Here is a 13,672-nt window from a genome sequence, read left to right as displayed (position 1 = left end):
TAGGTACAAAAATATCGCACGGGTTAGACAAAATCAGGCAGTAACAATACAATACTAAAATGGAGGATCATTACTCAAGAAGGTACCATGAGGTGTATGAAAAAGAATTCTTAAGGGCCAATTTCAGAGGGGGGGACAGGGTTCGGACATATGGCAACCATGTATCAAAAAACTTTGCCGTCAGCTTCTCTTTTTGAAGTGATGTTTCTGTCCAGTCCATCGTGAACAGGTGTGATATTCTAGAATAGGCAAGGGATATGGGGGATGGATCTGGTGAAATCCATTGGGATAGGATCATTTTTAATGCCAGTTTAATGAGTAATAAACGATTGCCAGGGGTCAGTTTCTTACGGTCGCTAGAGGAGTATGGGCCCCAAAATGCCCAAGACACGGAGATGTTGAAGTCTAAGTTTAATGTCGATGTTATATATTCCTGAAGGGAAAGCCAAAGGGACTGTACCACAGTATCAATTCACTTTTAATATGAAAAAGTAAGATTAGTTAGTTTAGGTATACAGTATACAGGTTTATCTATAAAATCATTCACCTATAGATGTATAAATAAAGTTGTACAAATTGCTAAATGGTTTGTTAAATCACTGTGGTAAATTGTATTTTCTATTCCTGGCAATGGATCGTTATGACTCCAGGTTCTGCCTCACATTGCAAAGGAACCAGTATTTAAACTAATAACCAAGTTGTGTTAGGAAATCATGTAGACTATATCTGAAAAGTTCCTAACACATTGGGAATATTACTGTAGTTGTGGTACAATAAATAAAAGTTGAGTCATTTCTACTTGTATCGCACAGCTTAGACAACTTTGAAATGTAATGATGCTGGACACAAGATGTAAGCTAAGGATCGCTCTCTGACAGATAAAGAGACAGGATCTTACCGAGCACTGTTATTGTTTGGGTGTATTAATCACATGAAAGATGAACAAACGGCACTTGTCCACCTCAGAACAATTGCCTTAAAGCATTTCTCTTCTCTCTTTTTTCAAATAACTGTCACACATTGTTGGAGCCGGCTGAAAGTCATCTCAGGGCTAAACCTTGTACTGAGCAGTGACAATATTCAGTACATTGTGGTTCATTGTTACTTAGGGCCTAATTCTGGTAGCTCAGTAAGCAGCGAAATTCATTGCTTACTGAGCATTGAAACGCCGCCTCGCAGAAATGCGCAAACCTGACCATCGGGGACTAATTCGGATCGCTACGAGCGGTCCTGAATCGGCCCCTAAATCTGGGTACATGCTACGTGATGATTTGTCGATCCGGCAGATCGGACTGACATATTGTTCACATGGTCGCATACTGGGCAGTTTACAGGGACATCACTAGCATCCCGCATCGCTCTGTCACCCCCTGCATCAGCAAGTGTGCATGCACTTGCCGATCCAGGGTCCTGACGCCCGTTGAGTTGGCTGGCTACACACATTGGGCCTTATTTTGATTAATTCGGTCCTCCGTGCGTTCACACAGAGAACCGATGTTTAGTGTCTGCGCATGCGCCGAGGGAGGGGGGGTGGAGAAGGGCGGGGGTTGCCGGCAGGGCCGGTGCAAGGCACCGGAGCGCCCCAGGTGAGTCGGGGTGGGGGCGCCCCGGTGCCGGGGGAAGGGAGGGGGCGGGGGGTGGTACCTGTATAAAAAATTGCTGCCCCGGCGTCCCTGCAGTGCTAGGGCGGTCAGGGGTGTCCGTACCGTAGGGGTACCTGCGGCGCCGTCATGTGTATAAAGCTGGCTGCGGCCGGCGGGGTCCCTGTAGTGAATAGCAAATAACTAGCGCTTCCGGCGCCGCCGCGCGCATAGCGCTAGTTATTTGCTATTCACTACAGGGACCCCGCCGGCCGCAGCCAGCTTTATACACATGATGGCGCCGCAGGTACCCCTACGGCACGGACACCCCTGACCGCCCCAGCACTGCAGGGACGCCGGGGCAGCAATTTTTTTACACAGTTCGCTGGGGGTGAGGGGCGAACTGCCGCCCTCCAGGTGCCGGCAGCCCCATTGGCATATGGGAACGCCCAACGATCCAGGCTAATGAGGCTGTGACAGACATGCGGGGGCGGGCAGCTGACATCACCGGATGTCAGCTGCCTGCCCTGTCCTTGCGCAGTTTTGACTATATAGATCACTCTGAACTGCCTGCACAGGAGAAATCAATCGATGGTCAGGGACCATTGAATGATTTCTCCCTGCCTGCGAATGGATGAATATGTAAATCATCCATTCGCAGCCATGTGGGGGAAAACGGTGTGTGAGGGGGGTGGGCGGCCGGCAATGCAGGCGGAGGGTGGCGTCTGATGGACTTGCAAGGCTGCGAATTTCACAGCCTTGTGAGTCAATCAGAATAAGGCCCATTGTCCAGTGTGTACCCAGCATAAGAAGCATTCTACTTCCTTTCTATTAAGGTACACAGGGCCGGCGCTACCCACTCAGCAGCTCCTGCAAAGCAGGGAGGTGCCATGCTGAAAAGGCGCTGTCTCCCTCCCTGCTCTGCTAAAGCTGCCTCAGCCCTCACTGTCACTGCCTCCTGCATGCCGCCCGCAGCGCCTGTCTGACAGCGGGCGGCAGTATGGAGAGGCTGAGCAGCTCCCTGCACCGCGCACACACTGTCCTTCTCCTGCAACCTGCCCCCTCTTCCTCACAGACACTTGCGCTGAGGCATGTAGCGCTGTCTGTGAATGCCTGGATGACATGTCATGTCCGGATCTGCCCCCTACCCATTGCTCCCTGCGCCTGTCAGCTGTCAATCAAATGACTAACACAGGCTGCAGCGCTGCCTCCCCTTCCTTCCCTCTTCTCAGTGTGCTGTGACAGTGCCGCTGCCAGTCCTCAACATTCCGCCCCTCTATCTCCTCCTTTTCTCCCCTCCTTTCCCCCTCAGTCACGAGTGCTGCACATACTTTTTGTACTGCTTTTGGATCGCATCGCACACACATTGCATGCATGCCGTGCAATGCGATGCGATCTAGCCCATAACGTATGCGATTCTCGCAGTGTGTATGGGCACCTTTAGTGCCTGCAACATTTTGCAGACAGAGCACTGAGATGGTGTATGTACATGCACCTGAGATCCTCCATAGGATCGCATGTTGCATAGACTCCCACAATCGGGCTGCAGCTTGTTGCAATGGCAATGTGAAAGGGTGCAAAATGTATGATTTGCAGGAGGGCGCCGGACACCCTTGCACCGGCCCTGAAGGTACAAATGGGTAAGAAGAACCATTTATGCCACAAGTGTTACTGTTAAATGACCAAACATAGGACCTAGTCACATGCCGATCCATATGCAGCCACATCTTTAGCATCCCTCGTACACATTGCAGCACAGGGGCATCAGAAGCACGTGTGTTACACCAGTATAAAGGTCTTGGTTATTTTACAATTGTGAGATCATTTCCAGCTTTTTTCAATCTCACACTTTGGTGGTACTGTATAGTTACTGTAAAAAATGGAAAACAGGTTCCCAAGGAAGGATTCATCAAAAATGGAGAGAAGTTATGCTGCAAAAAGTAAAAAAAAATATGAAAAACTTTGGGGTTTTTTAAGCTAATATTAGACTTTGATGGAAGAACTAGAATAAGCCCAGGCGTAGATTAGTCTGGGGATTGAGGAAGTGGACAAAAAGGTGAAACAAAAAACTCTAGCTGCCCAATACAACAAAAAACAAACTAGAAACAGATATTTGAGGTGGCATATGAATTGGACATTACAGTAACCCAGTTCAAAGCTGGTCCGAAAGACTGATGAGGTGAACAAGTATTTACAGAGCATCTATCAATGATATTAACAAAAAGTTGATATGTCATTTAGCTATGAATAAAAAAACACAGTTACCCACTCAGGTAGATGGCCACGTGTTGTTTTTTTTTTTTTTTTTTTAAACAAATAAAAAAACCTAGGCATTGAGCAAAAAAGTTGTGTTAGAGCAGCTGATGTGTGGCTTAGACCAGCCAAATGAATGAAATGGTCACAAGCTATTTGTAGTGGATACAAATAAATTAATGCTTGTTGGATAAAAAAAACATACATCAATTGACTGCGCAGGAATAAAAATACATGTAATACAATACTAAGAAAGCACATATGTAAGGAATATATAAGAAACAATAGTACAGAATAATTTATATACTGAGGGTAATGCCTAGATCCACTAGGATACACAGGTAGGGTGCACAGAAATGGTTGTCCTGCTGTACAGTGCTGCAAACAATAATGAAACAAGATCTTAATAAATGTTATTGTATCTGTCTGTGGTTGGTAGTAATCTTATGCTGCTTTCCCACTGCAGACCCGTTTTAAGTACTGGTATTTTTAAACAGTATTTAAAACGGTATTAGCATTCCCACTGCAGCAGATTACCGTTTTAAATACCGTTTAAGTACCATTCCCATTGCAGGTAAAACGTTTTTAATCCCCTTGTGTCCCCTTGTACCTGTCCTGCCCCCCTTACCTGCCAGCTGGTACCCTCGCTCCCCCCCTCCCTGGTACCCCCTCCCCCCTGCCCTGGTACCTTGCTCCCCCGTACCCCCTCCCCCCCTGCCCTGGTACCTTGCTCCCCCGTACCCCCTCCCCCCCTGCCCTGGTACCTTGCTCCCCCATACCCCCCTCCCCCCCTGCCCTGGTACCTTGCTCCCCCCGTACCCCCCTCCCCCCTGCTCTGGTACCTTGCTCTGGGGCAGTGCAGTAGGCAGCGAGTCGGAAGGTCCCCCACTAATGCAGACAGCAGGGGGACTGGGGGCACTGGGGATCCAGGAAGGTCCATGCTCAGGAGGAGGAAGGTCCATTAGGAGATTGTCATTTCATCGGCGGTGGTCCCTGCCATGAATGGGAAATAGCGTAGCCGCTCATTTAATATGCGCATATTTAATTAACGAATCATTAGATATGCACATATTTAATGAGCGGCTCCGCTATTTCCCATTTGCAGCAGGGACCCCGCTGATGAAATGACAATCTCCTAATGGACCTTCCTCTGCTTCCTCCTCCCACACTACTTCCCCCTCCTCCAGGACAGGTACCAGGGGAGGGGGAAGTAGTGTGGGATGTTAAATACCGTTTAAGAAGCATTCCCACTGCCTCAAAAACGGTATTTTACCGTGTAGGACTCTGCTTTTGAAACGGGTTGAAATACAGGTTAACTTTAACCGGTATTTCAACTCTGGCACTTTCCCACTGCAGCCTTAAACGGTAAATTGCGCTGAAAAATCGGCAATTTACCGTTTTAGACCTGCAGTGGGAAAGCAGCATAAATGTATTATTTGTTTAGTAAATAGACCCATTAGTCTTTATCAAATAATCAATACTTAATAAATGATGCTGAAAAAAGTGAGTAAACATGGGCCTGCTTTAATTCAACTTCATCTATCTATCTATCTATCTATCTATCTACCTGAATAAAAAAAAAAAAAAAAAAAAAAAATCTACCTGAATATATATATATATATATATATATATATATTTATAAATATGTGTGTGTGTATATGAATATATACACAGGCTGACGAAAGTGCCACATTAAAGGGCACTAAAATGTTGCAGGGATACAGGGAGGGTGAATCCCTATGCAGCCTGTATATATACAGGTTGGATCCCCCTAATCCAGTGGTTCCCAAACTGTGTGCCTAGGCACCCTGGGGTGCCTCAGGAGACTTGCAGGGGTGCCTTGGGATGGTGGACCAAGATCAATTCATATTTTTTATGGTCAATGTACCAAGCAAAACCAGTGCTTGTGGCTGCCAATCATAACATACTGTATGTGAACAAACAGAAGCAAATCCTGTCCCTCACCAGATAACTGTGACATATAAACACATTTAATATTTTTTTTTCTGAATTTATCGATAAGAAGCATTTGGCCTAGGGGTGCCTTGAAAATATTTTGATGCTCTAGGGTGCCGTGATTCAAAAAAGTTTGGGAACCACTGCCCTAATCTGTGTATTCCAAAAAACGAAATATTCAGAAAACCATGGTTTTTCAGAATATTTTGTGGGGTTTCATACTTATCTCATCCCCTAATGTCCACGGTGACCTCTGGGATCCTCTTCAGTGGCATCTTCGGTCCCAGGGGTGCATCGCGCAAATGCGCGGGTGCGCCGGTGACGTCACTGGCATGCCTGCGCACTTGCACAATGCACCCCTGGGACTGGAGATGCCGCTGAAGAGGATCCTGTAGGCCGCCGTGGACGCCAGGGGACACCGTGGACATCGGGGGACATTCGGGGCACCACCAGGGGACCAGGTAAGTATGAAAAAAAATATTCCAAAATCCGAAAAAATCCCTTACCCAAGATGCTTTTATGTATGTATGTATATATATATATATATATATATATATATATACACATATATATATATTCCATAGACAAAAAACCTTACGGTTTTACATGTCCCATTAAGGCTTCTAACACATGATCTGGCATTTCAGAAACCTGCTGTAACTCTTCCACTCAAATGCCAAAAAGCAATGAAATTCCGATCATTAAGGCTGGCGCCTTAATGGACGTGTTCCTTGCGCAGTACAGATATGGTACGCCATCACAGCCTGTGGGTAAGTGCAGATTCAGCACTCTCACAGAGTGAGATTGCTGTCACTCACACAATGGTGGAGCTGCTAATTCACAGATTTGTGTGCTCATTGGAATACACACATGCAGTCTATGCAACTGAAGGTCTGAGCAGTAAACAGAGCCGAGAGGATGGGGTAAAAGTGGTGTTGATTGGGGGAGGAGACATTGTGGTGCAGTTGAGGAATAGAAATGCGTAGATGGTGGAAAGGCTAAGCAGCATTGATGGGAGACTAACAAATGCGGATGGGTGGAAAACAGTGGCACAGATTGGGGGAGGTAAGACAGAGTGATGCGATTGGGTGGGAAACAGTGAAGCAGTTGGAGAAAAGACAGTGGACCAGATAGGAGAGAGATAGCAGTATAGATGGAAGGAAACTGTGGCATGGATGAGAAGGGCAGAGCAGCATGGATGGAGGGGGTACAGAGTATCACTAATAGACTGGGATGCATTGGCACAGATAGAAAGAAAAAGAGTGGCATCGGTGTGGAAAGACAGGGCAGCGCAGATGGGGAAAGACACATTGGTGCAGATGAGGCAATACACACAGCAGTAGGTATCAGGGAAGACAGAACAGCATGAAGGCGTATAGGAGAAGAAAGTGTAGATGCACAGTAGTTGGGAGTATTATACTTTTTGCAATTATGAAAGATGTTTCTGGTAACTGCATGTGAATACTAAATGAAATGGATATATGTAGTGAGTGTGAAAGATGTTGGACCCTCAGTGGGATAGTTCTAGTAATAGTGTTTATTCTACCACCTGCCATCTTTGAAAACCCATGCAGTTCCTCTACCCTGTCTGGGGTATTGCTGTCTGCTGAAGTGTTTCTAGCACAGGTCTGGTTTGCAGTGCTGATATACAGACCACACTGTTCTCGAAGCACTACAGCAGACAGCTACACCCCAGGCAGGGAAGAGGCACTGCATAGGTTTTCAAAGATGGCAGGTGCTAGAATGAACACTATAGTAATTCAGTGGGCTAGACAGTTTTAGATGATTGCGGGTACTTACAGTATTAGGATGAGTGCGCCACATAACTGCTCAGACCTTCAGTTGCATAGACTGCATGTGTGTATTCCAATGAGCACACAAATCTGTGAATTAGCAGCTCCACCATTGTGTGAGTGACAGCAATCTCACTCTGTGAGAGTGCTGAATCTGCACTTACCCACAGGCTGTGATGGCGTACCATATCTGTACTGCGCAAGGAACACGTCCATTAAGGCGCCAGCCTTAATGATCGGAATTTCATTGCTTTTTGGCATTTGAGTGGAAGAGTTACAGCAGGTTTCTGAAATGCCAGATCATGTGTTAGAAGCCTTAATGGGACATGTAAAACCGTAAGGTTTTTTGTCTATGGAATTTCACCGCTTTTTTTCAATTTATTTTTTTAATTCAGAAATGTAAAATTTTACTGTAAGAATAACAATTGGATTTTTAAAAATGTTTAATAATAACACTGGCAACGAACATTACCCCTGGCTACAAGCATTACAAACCCCTGGCAACGAGTATGACACCTGTCCCAGAGCATGAAAGCCCTGGCAATGGAGACACCCATACCATGAGACCCCTGGCGATAAGCATGACACCCAGTGTGTAGAAGGTTCACTGTAGGGCACTGAGGGGAACCGCAGACATGGGGGCACTGAGGGGGGACCGCGCACACATGGAGGCACAGTGCACACATGGGGACAGTGAGGGGGGACAGCGCACACATGGGGACAGTGTGTGGGGGGGAGCAATGCACACATGGGGACAATTAGGGGGGACAGCGCACACATGGGGATAATGAGAACAGTGTGACAGTGATGGACACCAGTATGAGCAGATGAAGCGCTAGGCCCTGGGTATATATGTCACCTTCCTCCTCTTGCTGCGGCTGCTCCGTCATTCTCCCAGGGCCCTGCTCCATCCTTCAGCTCCTTCTCAGAGACCTCCTGCCGTCTGAGTCCCGACACACTACACATTCACGGGTTTGTCCAGGTCTCCAGCTAAGGGGGATTCACTGTGGAGTCATGAGTAGAGAGAGATCAGGTGTCCTCCGCGGTTCATGCATGAGTCATCAACAGCCGGGCTGCCCTCTGCTCTCGCCCGGCTGTTCCGAATCCCGACTCCTGGGGTTCCTGCAAGCGGCAGATTTTGATTCGGGGCACTGAGGGGGGCACAGCGCACAATGCACACATGGGGGGGACCATGGGGGGGCGGGGCACACACGTGGGGAGAGGGGGAGACAGGGCACACACATAGGGGTACTGAATATTACAATAGTGTTCATACGGAATGTTCCGCTAATAGATAATATAGCGTCATAAGTAGTAAAGATAGTACACTACTGAACTTACCCAGGCCCGCCCGACTGAGGTCAGATTCAAAAAGACGGGCAGGGAGAGAGACGGCAGTTACCTGAATAAGGGCTGAGAGCCCTGCCGCATATTGAATATAGTTGTAATAGCGGTAAATCAGTGGTAATAATATACTTGCAGAAATACTTGAAGTCTGTTTAATACTGTAAACTTATAAACGTGATGGGGAACATTGACATATGAATAGTGACACTTAAATACGCTATTCACTTACAAATAAACAGTTACTTGCCCCTGGAGACAATGGGTGACATTTAATAGAATGCGATTTTATTGCACTTTTTGAAATCACACCATATCGGCGCAAATCACACTTTTAGAACTCGCATTTTTCCCTTTTTATCCGCATATTTAACTAAATGCGAATTCGTCGGGAAAAATTGGGATATGGTGCGATTTTAAGTCATGGAAATGTGCGCATTTTCAGTCATGAAAATGTGCGCATTTCAAAACATGCGATTTTTGGTATTAAAAAAACAACGGCGTGAGGTCCCCCCTCCTGAGCGTAACCAGCCCCGGGCTCAAGGAGCCGGTCCTGGTTTCATAAAATCACGGGGCAAACCAAATAGGGGTCCCCTGGATTTCATAAAACCAGCACCAGGCTCAAGGGCCGGTCCTGGTTCCCAAAATACGGGGGACAAAATGAGTAGAGGTCCCCCGTATTTCAAGAACCAGCACCGGGCCCAACCAGCCAGCAGGGTAATGCCACAGCCGGGGGGGAAACTTTTTATACAAGTTCCCCCTGCCAAATCATTCATCCCCCTGACCGGTCAGCAGGGGTCCTGGGGAAGTGGGGACCCCCCAAAGCAGGGGTCCCCCCCTCCAGAATTTACCTGCCCATGCTAAAGCCCGCGGCTGTCCTCGATACCCCTGGGCTGTGGGCATCGAGCTAATATTTGGTGTAAAAAATAGAAAAACTATTGTGTATTGCTGTGGCACTATAAGTCCCAGCAAGCCTGCACCACATGCAGGGACTTAAGAGTCCCAGCATGCGGGGCAATAAAGGGCCCGCTGGGACTAGTAGTGCCCCAGCAGTACAAATAGTACTATTTACTATTACTATTTATAGTACTATGAGTGCTATACAATCTTTGCTATCTCTGTACTTTTTACATACAATCAGCTTTAGATTTGCACTATATAGTCCTTGCTGCCCTGTCTATCTGGATTTCGATATGTGCTCTCACGGGAGTGCGCATCAGTATTGCAAGGTAAAAAACCTGTGCGATCTGCATACAATCTCCATATGATTTTGACTATATAGTCAAAATCTCATGCTGGTTTGTCCCGTGTGTACACAGCATTAAACTCAGCTTGAAAACCTGCTGTGTTCTCAATACATAAAGGGTATCTACTGTGTCATTGAACATTGGTTATAAATAAAGTGCACTATTTGTATCCTCATTCAAATTACATAAAATCCAGTTTGGAAACCGGCTGTGCGTATAACATGTAAATGGATAATTACTGTGATATTAAACATCTATACCCATTTGCACAAAGTACTGCTTCCATATGACTTATATGCAGTAATTACTTAAATTAGAAGATAGCCCTATAGTACCCCTTCAGTTGTAATTCTGAACCGGGTGTAGGTACTAAGGAGGAAATACAATATTTCCACAATTACATGTAACATACAGATGAACTTACACATATAAAACCCACACAGAGAGTCTTGTTAAACCCAATAATAATTAGAGGAGAAGTCTTCAATACGAAGATTCCTTCAAATTGTGCTCAATGGCTTGCAATTATAGGTGAAAGTGTTAATTATTAATGACAGAAACACTTATTTTCAGCTACTTTGCTGAGTTCCTATATAACACTTAATTTTTGTGCTCCGGCTAGCAGGAGGCTGTCTAACGCGCACAGTATTTATATGGTTGTCCCCTTGATTTTTCTAGAGGGAGTGGTCTACAGTGATAAGGTCTATTACCATTGATCCCACTTGCTCAAGTGCAGTGGGTAACGGAAATAAGGTTTTAGTTTAGTAGGTAATACAATTTTACAACATAGTTATTTCTGCTTGGTACCCTGTGCAATAATTGCTTTTATGAGAAACCAAAAAGAGACAGATATTTGCGGGCTAACAGAGAGCCATCAGCAAGGTAATCCGCCTATCCTCCTACTCTCACCATCGTGTTTCAGAGGATAGTGGGATGGGGACTAGGCAGAGAAGCTTTCTGCTCAGAAAGTGACACAGGAAGTGATCAAGCCCTCAACGGGCGAAACGCGTCTTTCCACGCCACCACACAGAGAACTACCCAGAGGCAATCCGCTCCTGCTGACTGGAGCTTGTCTGACGCTGCCGCAGGTCACATATGGGACATTGATTCAAGACCGGGCACACAGCGCAAACGGACCAACCGGTCACCCTCACCTATCAGAGGGATCAGTATACATATCTGAGGTACGAGGGCACAGGAGCCCTACCCAGGGATAGCCTGCTCCAAGAACTGCAGCCCGCTTTACGCTACTCCAAATAGGACTATTAATGAATACCTGATGCTTGTTGCATCAAGCGGCACGGCTTTCCCCTTCTCTCCCTTCTCCCTGACAGCCGGATCTGTAGACCTGTCTGCCACGTATGGGACGTCGGGAGAATACAACACCAGATAAGTAACCGGGTGTTTAAACTATACTAAACATCCTATATCTAATAGACCCCGCTGGTGTGTATCATATGTAAATGTATACTACTCTACCTATTCATACCTTGAGCTGATATATAGCGCAGCCCACATTGCTTAATATACCTTAGCATCGACTTTATAACTCCTGTATGCTAATTGGATTATACAATATTAATTGAATAAATACTCACTATAGTTTAAGGCTATTAGAAATATTAAGGTTTTTTAATAACTCTGTTTAAACCTAACTGTGAAGCGGCTAACTGGTACTGCTATAAACTCTTCTCACTCTCGGGACCGGTAGTTCAAGTCCTGCTATGCGTAATAGTATCAGGATTGGTCCTACATGTTAAACGCAGAGCAGCAGAGAGTTTACTTTATCTTTCTTCCAAATTGACAGATATCCTATCAGATCTCTCATCCCTCATCCTCTTATCTAAGATGAGGTGACAGCAGAATCTATATAGGAACTAATATCCTGTCAATCTCTAACCTTGAACTTTTTCTCTGTACAAACCGGGTGGATACATTGTAACAGATTTCTCCTATGCACACAGCTAGTGTGTATCCAATGTATCAATCGCACGGCAGATCTCTGTCTATTTGTTGGTAAACTCATTTACACACAGAAACTGTGTAGTTTCTCTATTTATCTAAATTTTCTATTCATTCCTCTCTCACTTGGCTGGTATCTGGGCGACAGCACTGCAAGGTTATATAACATCAGTGTCGCCATACAGATATAGGCAAGCAGTAGAAGGAAATAAAACTGTCACTTTCTGAGCAGAAAGCTTCTCTGCCTAGTCCCCATCCAACTATCCTCTGAAACACGATGGTGAGAGTAGGAGGATAGGCAGATTACCTTGCTGATGGCTCTCTGTTAGCCCGCAAATATCTGTCTCTTTTTGGTTTCTCATAAAAGCAATTATTGCACAGGGTACCAAGCAGAAATAACTATGTTGTCAGGATCACCCTGACACTGCCCCCACCTCGGAGTTTCTCTCTGAAGAGTGGTACCACTATTCATACCATTTTCAAGCTTGCGTCACAACTTCTATTATACAACTTACCATTGATACTCAAATAGACATTCCTATCGATGTCTTTACAGATTACAGCTTGTAATCACACACAAAAAGAGTGCCCCAAAAAAAGAGAGTCTTTTTCTTCTCGCATTTCCAGATAACTCTTATTATTCTAGATCCAGGATTATCTAGTACATATCAATCAATGTTTCCCCAAATTATTACGTAACGGATATAAGCAATAATAACACACAAATACAACACGTGCGATTAAATTTTTTTTTTTTATTGTTTATGTGGTGAAAATTTCACCTAAACTGTCTTACTATAAATAAATTAAAAGGTATATTTCATCTTGTATTTATTTTCTGCAATATTTTCCTCTTATCAGTGCGCCAGCAAAAGAGACAATCCTTTTCCCCTCTTCTTCTATCATACACATGGGTGGAACAGGGCGCACACATGGGGGACAGCGAAGGGGGAGGCAGCGCACACATGGTCACAGGGGGGAGAGCGAAGAGGGAGGGAGCGTACACACGGGGGCAATGGGGGCGCAGCGTACACACGGGGGCACTGGGGGGACAGGGTACACACGGGGACAGTGGGGGGACACGGTACACACAGGGATAGTGGGGGGGAGAGGGTACACACAGAGACAGTGGGGGGACAGCATACACACAGGGATAGTGGGGTGGGGGACAGCGTACACACAGGGACAGTGGGGGGACGGATTCACCTGGTTGCAGCTGCAGTACAGGGGGGGGGGGCACAGGGTATATACAGGGACAGTGGGGGGGACAGGGTGTGCACAGGGATAGTGGTGTGGGGGACAGTGGGGGGGACAGGGTACACACAGGGATAGTGGGGATGGGGGACAGTAGGGGGGGCGGATTTACCTGGGTGCAGCTGCTCCTCTGATTGCCCGGGTGGCTTGTTTCTGTCTTCCGGGTGGCCGAGGCAACTCAAGGCTGGGGCTTCACCAGACTGTTAGGCATCGGGAGGACAGAGTCTGGGCAGGAAATATTATTATAATAACAACAACAACAACAACAAAGGGCTCAGCTTTA

The 13,672-nt window shown here is 46.1% G+C and overlaps 1 long non-coding RNA gene across 1 annotated transcript in view; it reads right to left on the bottom strand.

Moving 5' to 3' along the window:
* Positions 1-7,906: 7,906 nt before the first annotated feature.
* The window catches only part of LOC146009135 (uncharacterized), a 6,610-nt gene continuing 844 nt past the window's right edge, over positions 7,907-13,672 (bottom strand). The window contains exons 2-3 of the long non-coding RNA XR_014444615.1: positions 13,502-13,614; positions 7,907-8,704 (exon numbers count right to left, since the gene is read on the bottom strand). This is a non-coding gene — a long non-coding RNA (uncharacterized LOC146009135). The remainder of the gene's footprint in view (positions 8,705-13,501; positions 13,615-13,672) is intronic.

The sequence above is a fragment of the Crinia signifera genome, chromosome 6 (genome assembly GCF_055691185.1).
Source record: "Crinia signifera chromosome 6, ASM5569118v1, whole genome shotgun sequence".
Taxonomy (NCBI): domain Eukaryota; kingdom Metazoa; phylum Chordata; class Amphibia; order Anura; family Myobatrachidae; genus Crinia; species Crinia signifera.
Note: the sequence above shows the minus strand (reverse complement) of the source record. Positions and strands in the feature narration are given on the sequence as shown.